Below are 7,265 nucleotides of genomic sequence, written 5' to 3' on the forward strand. Positions count from 1 at the left end.
TTTGTAAATAAGTATTTATCATTGTTGCATTGATAGAAATGATTAACGAAAAAAAAAAATATGTAGCAACTGGAGATTCGAACCTACGCTCAAAAAGTATCCAGCGGCTCAACAGCCGAGCACCTTATTACTTGCGCCACGGACGCTCTTGGAAAATATCGTAGATAGTTCTGAAGATATTCCTCAAAGTGTATGTTGTAATTGTTAGATATATTAGTTTTATTAACACCTATACTGTTTTGATCGATGTCAAAACATTAAGAATTATGTATTTCATAAAAAGTATACAGAAATTCTTTATACAAGTTGCTCTAACACACCGAAACAGCGAAAAAAAATCGATTTGTGATTTTTCCAATTAAGGCGCACCACTCCTAAAAATATGAAAAAAATTGAGGACAATAATAACAATACACTTCCTGTAATTTTATAATCGTTGTTCTGGGATTCCTTCGATGCAAAACCGGCATTTTTCATAATTTTTTTGCGTTTTTTACTTTTCACAGTTTGGATTTTGAACTGAAAAATCTGAAAGAATTCTCGAATATGTGCCTCACTAACTGGAATATCTCTGATTTTTTTTCAAAATTTTTCATGCAGCAGGACAAGAGAAATTGGTCAAAATCGTGATTTTCGTTTTTTCTTGGTTACTCCCCCACCCGTCGAGATAGGGACTTGAAACTTGGCACAGATTAGTCTTTTTTGATAACCTATCGAATACATCATCGCAAATCGAAATCGGTTTAAGGGCACTTTTGACCCCCAAACCCGGCTATACCCTTTATAACCATCATCCTCTGGGCTGATCCGATGAGCTACAAAAAGAAAAGTTTTGTACATGCGACTAAACCACACAAAATACAATTTCAGATGTACGTAGGGTGGAGTCAAATAACAGGTACTAACGGGTACAAGGTGGTTCCTTATGAAAAGATAAGAACAAATATGAAATAAAATTTTTTCATTTAAAGCTTAGTATTCGAGACAATCAAGTTTGAAAATCCTATTCGGACGTATGCTGTTGTTACATCGGCCCTGCCGAATGGTGTCCCTTTTCACCGATTTCGCATTGCGCATAGTTAGATTGATAAACTTTTAGGAATGCGCTCGACAAACGATTCGGAAATTGTTTCTCGGGAACCGAATTGTGCGATTTGCGAATCAGCGAAATAGGCGTCAGCATTCAACGCCAGCACATCCGTTGAACTTGGGACCCCTCTCGAATTCAACGGATTCCGAAGCGAAGGTTCTCGAGCCGCGGCTCGTGCCATGCGAGGATCAGCTAATATATAAACCCGCGGACACGGCGTTCTTATTCCGCTGTCAGTACGTTCTCATCGTAGTCATTACCGAAATCTTGTAGTCGCGGACAGGTTAACTTCACGCGTTGTCGTTACCTACGAAAGTCCGACGTATAATCGGTTAAAACCACACCAAATCATTATCGTCAATTGAATACGCCATCAACGTCGCGCTTCAGTCGACAATTACTAATTGTTGTAGTCACGGATAGAGTAATCGTACGCGCCCCGCGTCGTAACCGAGGAAAGTCCGCTGTTAATTAGTAGAGACCCGTGTCGCGAGTGATAGTTGCCGACAAACAGATCCTTGCAACAGCACAGCCCTGGGACCACAGCAGATAGCTGGTACAACCAAACTGTAAGACCGACAAGCGGTAACGTACCTACATAATTGTATACTTGATTTCCAAAACTGATATTGTAATATAAACTCGTTATTTTGTAACAATACATACTTACATGCTAAACCTTGAAAACAATCATTGCAATCCCGAATTGCTCTTTCCCGTAGCGAATACAGTTAAGGTGAGCTTTAGCTCTTTTATTAAAGACGAAGATCCCAAGAATGAGTCCCAGATAAGCTGGGACGTAACACTGTTACGATTGAGTTACAGTTTGTCGAGCATCATATGACACGTATCGTGTTCATAAACAATGCCTACCCAGCATTTAAAAGTTACAGTGTTCAAGGAAAAATACATAATTGCTGATACTGTTGCTAAAACTGACTGCTTAGGCAAATAACTATTAAAAGAAGTCTCAGATATTTGTTTTTAAACACGATACGTGTTATACAATGCTCTACGAACTGTATTTTAGCCGTAATAAATAAAGTTCATACGTACGAATAGGATTTTCAAACTCGATTTTCTCGAAAATTAAGCTTCAAATGAACACATTTTATTCCACATTTTGTTTTTATCTTTTCATAAGGAACCACCTCGTGCCCGCTAGTACATGTTATTCGACCGCACTCTGTATATTTCATGTAAATAACAAAAAATGTTCGCGCTCACCGAATAAAAATGCTGAAAATTTTATATATTTATAACGTGAACTTACTTTTCCTGATGGATTTTTCCTCGGTGGACTCACTCTAGAGGATCCAGGAACTCCTTCCATTGTTTGACTTCAGAACTATTCAAAAACTTGAAAACGCAAAAGAACCTTAACGACACCAGTTATTCGCCTCAAATGGTCGACCTTGGCGTCAGGAATGCCGCGTCAACACAGTACAAGACGCTACGCGCATGCCCGTGGGTGTGGGAGTGGGAATATGAGGGCAAAATTGGTCCTCCAGCGGGTATGGACTCTGGTGACGGCAACTATACTTTCAGAGTCCATCTTTATACTACATTTACAGATATTAATATACTTTTAAACTACTTTTACTTACTATAGTCATAATATTTATATCCCACTTTTACATAATTAACAACCAATGGTGTACATTAGTATAGTTTTCTATTAAAAAAAACTGTTAATTATGATACGAAGCACAATACTCTCATATTAGATAAAATAATTTTTTGGAAAAAAATTTAACCGACTTCGAAAAAGGTGCAGTGAAAGGCATGAAATAATTTCTAGTTAATTTATATGAATACGCACTAGCTCTAGATATAATTGCTTAAAAGTATGGGAAAATGCAGTGAACAGTATGAAATAATTTCTAGTTAATTTATATGAATACGCACTAGCTCTAGATATAATTGCTTAAAAGTATGGGAAAATGCAGTGAAAAGTGTGAAATAATTTCTATTTAAACTTCATTGTTATTCACCGTCGTTTGATAAATTTGGTTAAATTATTCAATACATTAAATTAAATGCAATGCACATTTTTCGGAGGTGGCGCAGATGTAAAAAATTTTTAATTCTGGTTTGGGTTAGCTTTTGGTAGAAGCGGCAATATTGAATGGTGTCAATGTATACATGTTTATTGTCTATGTGGAATTAATAGTTAATGTATATAGTATGTACACGGAAATATAGTTTGAGTAGATTTGGGGCTTTTTTGGAGGGGAGCGATGTTGCGTACCGCTACTTGTGATAGAGATAAATTAATTCCCATGTCACTTCTAGATGGCAGCGGAGACCCGTTTGCCCGTTATTATGGAATGTGAATGAGCTTTTGTGTTTGGAAGTTCTGTTTGAAATTAGTTTAGCGCCAACTACGATTTTCTTGAATTTAAGTTTTTTCGTTTTTTTTTTATTGCATTTTATTTAAAACAATTTGTTAATATACACTCGCATAGCGACCGTTAACTAGTATAGACGTCTATTGTAAAACCTTGTATTTAAAGTAAAGAAATTCAACGTTTGTGTTAAATTAGTTATATTCAAACTGTTACAATAAAGTTAATATTACAATTCTTAATTTATCTTAAATTAACTTATTTCTGACTAAGTCGCACGCAGTTCTAATAATCTTGTCACGTGCGGCGTGAACGCCAGAAAAACCCAGGATGCGCAGGAGCCTGAGCCAGCTTCCGAGTTGACTTCAGCAACAGTTGCGAAAAAGTAGGAAACTTCGGGACAAGAACAGAGAGGGCGATACAACAATTGCAGGAGAGACGAGAACATGGCGATTATTCTAGCATGACTTTTTTCCACGATATTGAATCAAAGAAGCAATATTTTCTAATAATATTTAATGTATTCGTTTTAATGTATTCGTTACACTTTAGCAGATGCGACTACCAGGCCTGATTTTGGAAAAAGTATATGTAAACAAATTTCTTCTATAAAAAAAAATAACGTACTTTTACTATAGAAAAAAAAGAACGTACTTTTATTGTTTATAAATTTTTAAGGCCGAAATTGCAAAATCAGGCCTTGGAGTCGCATCCACCAAAGTGTAACGAATATATTAAAACCAGAATTATTAGAAAATATTGCTTCTTTGCTTCAATATCTTGGAAAAACTTTGTTGCAGTGAAATCTTGATGATTTGTATGGCAATATGGCTGCTTAGCTATCGCGCTTTCCGTTGCGGTGCTGTCGCCGTCTTGTTTGCTGTTATTATATCGTTAGTCTATACACGGTGTTCTACATGGTTTAGACCAGGAATGGCCAACTGTTGCTCCCGGGCCGGTTGGAAAAAAATTATTTTCACGGGCCGGACGAAATATTAAAATTGAAAAATGTTAAGCAAAACACTTATTTCTTTAAGTAAACAAAATTTTATTATTAAAGTTGTTTATGAATAATTATAATTAAATCGGTTAGTATAAGGTCTTCCGAAATTTGAAAATCTTCTGTGATAGCTCTGATAAAAATTAACAACTAACAATAAGCAGTATTTTACATCGCAACTTTCTTCCAGAGCTATTGCATAAAAATTGGCAGATTTTAAATTATTTAATAACTGATTCACGCGACAATTCAAGCGGTAACCAATAGATGCAATGCATGCATTGCAGCAAGAGGTAATCATTTTGAAAAGTGTTTGCAATAAATAAATGTTAACATATGTAAATGTAAATAAATGAGAGGAAAGACGAAAACTCTTTTGTTTCTTTTTTCGCGATTTTTTCGATTTTCTTCCAAATGCATGTACTCATTATAATATTATGTTCACATCAATATTATTTGCAATTCTTATATATTATTTATATAGCAGTGAATAAAAAGAGAAATAAGAAATAGAAATGTCTCGAACCCACGAACTCTAGAACATGAACCAGCGGGGTAACGCCTGCAGCTACAACAACTTCCGTTAAGAACTTCAATGCTTTTGTATATCTAGATTATAGTGGTCTGTAAATGTTTAAAGCCATTTTTTATAAAAACGGCTGGCTAGATACCCCTAATGTTTTGCACTTTTTTTATCCTCATCAGCCCCCATCATTTGAGTCCGGTCTCGTTCAAAAAGCGCTCGTCCAGATCGCGACCTTTCCTTGTAAAGCCCTGGATTTTCTGAACGAGATCGTGACGGAATAGAGACGGAAAAGTTCGTGGAAGATCTCACCGATACCAGTGGTATGTTAGTAAGCGTATTTCTAGAATTATATATTTTGAAATGTCGAAAATCCTTTGAACTACAACTGCACTTTCTCTGGTTTACTTTCTGAAAAATATATATAATTAAAAATAAAAAACGATTAGTAATAAAAACGTATACAATATTTATATAACAAACATTTTTATTTAACTTATATTGTACAAATTTTATAATAAGAATATTCTTATAATTACGCTTATATTACACGAAGTGATAACAGTCCAATCTGAAAAAATATGAAAATTATTTACCGTCAATCTATGAATCTAATTTACTGCATACATCATATTAACATATACATACCTGAAATAATAGAGAAATAGGCTAAGCTGTTCAGTTTATTAGACAATTGAGTGTCTTTCGAAATCCTATATTTGATGCTGCCCCTTCCACCAGACCAGATATAACACCTGGAACAGAAATGAAAAGTACTTATTAATAATTTATATATTTTAAAAATTTCTCCTTGCGAGCAAATGAAATTGTTATAGATCTAAAAAACAAGTTCATTTCTTCGAAGAAGAAAAAGACACACACTCGCAATTACAATGTAGTTATAATATTCATTTGATAAGTCCTAATTTTTTAAGGAAATGAAATGCTTAAAACCATGAAAAAAAACATTTTATTTCCTTCAAAACATTGGACTTTAAAAATGACGCACATACTCATAACCCATTCTTTGAATTAAAAAGGAACACCCGCAAACAATATACATATATATATATATTTTTCATCAAACATGCAAGTTTTCGAGCAAATGAAATTGTTTTTTGCCAAAAAACAAGTTCACTTCTCGCAAGAAATTAATGTAAAGAATTATTAAAATGCCTTTACATAATATTACAATTATTATTTGCATGGTTTATCTTTGACATGCATCTTGCCGTACGTAACAGCACGTTCCGTCAATCCATGCATTTGAACGATCGCCTGTTTAAGCCGTCCCCGACGATAATTATCTTAACCGTTTACGGGTTGACTTAAATATCAAAATAAGAGTGATCGGGTCGATCGTTCGCGAGTAAGGAGATCAAGTCAAAGGTTAGCGAGCTTATTCAAATAGTTTTGCACAAAGTGTATTGTGTTCGTCTTTAAGTCTACAGTTCACCATAATTAATATTTGCAAAGACGGTATACAATAGCTTAGATTAATAATCGAAGCGACGGTTCGAGTCCGAAAAGGTAACGGTCCGAAGCACGGCGTTCGTAAGAGAGAGCGATTACTGGCGATACTAGCGATACGAAAGATAGACAGGTACTAATGTATCGCGGCGTCGGAGACGTCTAACGGTTCGCGATTTTGGAACGCTCTCGAAGTCTTCCGAATCCAGAAAGTTCCCGAAAAACCGCCAACACTCCCTCCGCACTCCCCCCTCGTCCCGGTGGCCAACGGAGCGAGAGACAAGCTAAGCAACGAGCGATATTCAGGCATTAGAATAGTTTACGCGAACATCGCCTTTTCTAAATTTAACAAAAAACGAGTGGTGATAGAAACGCGTTTTTTAATGCAATGTATGATATACTCGTCTATTGAAAAATTTGTTATGTGCTCCCGTGGGCACGTGCTCAGATTGACATTAATTGCGGAGGCGACGTAGCTTTTTACTAATTTTTAAAATTTAATTTTTCTGAAAAATGGTCGAAGAAGTAGTTGGAGATAGCACTGACCTTTCGCATACAGTATATCACTACATCTCTCTCATTTTGCAGAGCTTGGGAACATACAGCACAAGCTTGCATATAAGATTTTACGAAATCTAAATTAATAGTAGTAGGGTCACAATTTTCCAAAACTATATTTTTTGCTACAAGTGACACATCCTTGTTTAACGTTGACGAATCATTTTCATCACGAGAGGCAGGCGTGAAAATGTTCTTTATAGTTAACAGACTAACATTATAATCGCCTTCGCAATTTTATCTTCCTGAATTTTCCAAAGGAAAATCCCTTGTACG

At 35.5% G+C, this 7,265-nt stretch overlaps 1 long non-coding RNA gene across 1 annotated transcript; it reads right to left on the reverse strand.

Moving 5' to 3' along the window:
- Positions 1-5,428: 5,428 nt before the first annotated feature.
- On the reverse strand, positions 5,429-6,189 carry LOC128885392 (uncharacterized). The gene is made up of 2 exons (XR_008459602.1): positions 5,610-6,189; positions 5,429-5,532 (listed from the first exon to the last, which is right to left on the reverse strand). It is a non-coding gene; the product is annotated as an uncharacterized LOC128885392 (long non-coding RNA).
- Positions 6,190-7,265: the final 1,076 nt, after the last annotated feature.

The sequence above is a fragment of the Hylaeus anthracinus genome, unplaced genomic scaffold (genome assembly GCF_026225885.1).
Source record: "Hylaeus anthracinus isolate JK02 unplaced genomic scaffold, UHH_iyHylAnth1.0_haploid 11981, whole genome shotgun sequence".
Classification (NCBI taxonomy): domain Eukaryota; kingdom Metazoa; phylum Arthropoda; class Insecta; order Hymenoptera; family Colletidae; genus Hylaeus; species Hylaeus anthracinus.